This window comes from Homarus americanus, unplaced genomic scaffold, assembly GCF_018991925.1.
Source record: "Homarus americanus isolate GMGI-L3 unplaced genomic scaffold, GMGI_Hamer_2.0 scaffold58002, whole genome shotgun sequence".
In the NCBI taxonomy this organism is placed as follows: Eukaryota; Metazoa; Arthropoda; class Malacostraca; order Decapoda; family Nephropidae; genus Homarus; species Homarus americanus.
Genome location: NW_024711452.1, coordinates 1 through 2,500, shown reverse-complemented (window position 1 = coordinate 2,500; position 2,500 = coordinate 1).

The following is a 2,500-nucleotide window of genomic DNA, read 5'->3' as shown; positions in this document are numbered from 1 at the left end:
GTAGCCACCCGAAGCCGAAGACAAAGCAAATATCCAAGCAGCCACCACTTCATTCCCAGCCTAAACTAAGTTTAGCCTGACGAGAGTTTTTTAATAAATCTGGTGATATGGAACCGCGCCACAACCCCTTAACCTGGGATAATGTAATCAAATGATAATTGCTAACTATTCTCAGAGATAATGCAATCAAATGGTTATTACAATCAAGCCGCCCCGGACCCCTGTGTTAGATGTTATACTGTATTTGGAATGCGATGAATTGTTTATTAGACTATAAGAAATCCTCTTCCTTCTTGCATTGGCAAGGAGTTTGCTTTAACTTAGGTATATAAGCAGCTTGGCAAAATAGACACGGAGCTGCGAAGACCTGATTCTTGCTGTGCATGTTTGAGTCTGCAACTTTGTTGTGATAAGACACTCAATCCCAGTGATTGTACTTACTCAACATAGACGGTGTAATTACTTCATCACAGATTGTACGGGAAATCTTAACCCTTGAAAACAACATTTGGCCTACCTAAATTTTGACTACTACCCGTGCGTCTAAACCATTGGCCAATCAGTGGTGCCCCACGGTGACATGATACATGCACGTTTACTGCGGTGATCTGATTAGCTAACCGAACTTGGCGTGGTAGGGAGACTGTCTCTACTCTCTAAGTCCTCTTCTTTCCTTTTTTCATCCCCCTCATGCACTCCGTTCCTTGAACGGGAGGCGGGACTTAGCGATACGGTCGATCCGGCAAGGGAACCTGTGATAGTGCAGGGCACCCCTTGTCCGGGGGTCACCAGTAGGTGGCAACTTTTTAGACATAACTATAGTCACAGGTAACCTGGGCGCAGAACCCTACGAGCCCGACGCCCGTCCAAGAGGGAGGGGGCGGGGTCATTGCTCCCAGGCAGGAGCCCTGCGTTATAGGTAGGATTAGATGTAATCAAGAAGATGACAACTAGCATTAGAATAAAACATAGAGATAAGGGACACTCTATTGGAAGGGGAAAAGTGGCAGAAATCACTTACAACAAACTGCAAGTCCCACTAACTAGAATATTCAGCACCAATGAAGGTTTTAAAGTAATCTGTAAAGATGACTTTGATTCAGATAAAATCCTTTCAAAAGAAGCAAGAGATATATTTTACAATGAAGGCCTTATTGTTGTCATGCCACCAGAACAAAAAGCAAAAAGATCAGTTTTTGTTCGTCAAGTCGATCAAGAGATCGGGAGGAAGACCTGAAAGAAGAACTGGAACGCCAAAATAGGTGGATGAAGATTGAAGAAGTCATTAAGATAAAGGACTATACTCATGTTTGAAGAAGTGTCAATGGCTGAGAAAGTTTTGCAACAGGGCTTTCTAATATTCAACATGTCAGTCACACCACATCAAATAAAGAAGGAGACATTCATCAGTCTGCAAACTTGCTTCTCCTGCTACAAATATGAAGAACACACAACGAGAGACTGTCCGGAAAAAGAAAAAAGTACTGCTCAGATTGTGCAGGCGACGACCATACCTACACTGAATGTAAGAATACACATGTTGGCTGTCTCAACTGTAAGAGAAACGGGAATGCATACATAGGACATAGGACGTTAGCAATGGCATGCCCAATAAAAAACACATGATAAAGTACAAGGAACAAGAAACAAGGAAAAAGGAACAAGACAAGAAGGATACGACATACGTCGAAATAGCCAAGAGAGCGGTCCAAGAGGCTCATAGACCAGAATCCACAGTATTATTAAACCTATGAGCCAATACATGATAAGTTGGGGTAATGATTAGTGCAGGATCTACACATTTGCACAATATCATTGCACCCGGATCATACAATGAGGAATTAAGGAAAATGTTTAAATTGAATAACCTACCAGAGATGATATTTCCAGAGAATCCACAATCCGAAAAACTATTTCAGACAACATATGCAAGCGAACTGAGAGAAAGACTACATCAAGACGAACAAAGGTTTGAGCAACAGCTGATACACAAGGAACACAAGCGACTGATAGAGATCCCAGACAAATGACTAGAAGTGACAAAGAGAAGATAGAAATAAAAAAAGGACAGACAAAGGAGGAGGAGGAGAGAAGATAAGATGGAAACTGATCACAATATACAACCTGAATTCACATGAAGAAATTGGATTAAAAGTTATCACTACAACAAAACATGGAAGCCCAACATCGAGACCAACAGGAGGGACAATAGTAAAAAACGGTGAAGGAGGGATATACAAGTGGACATATCAAGAAAAATCCCTAAGTGAAGATTATGTCTGGTCACTAATTACTACGGACAAACTAAAGATTACGGCCAAAGACTTTAAAATAGTAGACCCGTCAGAGTATAGAAGAGTCAGAAGCGGGAAACAGGATGATAGGTCTCCACTCCAACTGCCACAATCCAAGTATAAGAAATAATGGACAATAGACAAACAGTAAGAACTTTAAGAATAATACAACACACCGTAAGAAACTGGAAGACCGAGAGAATTAA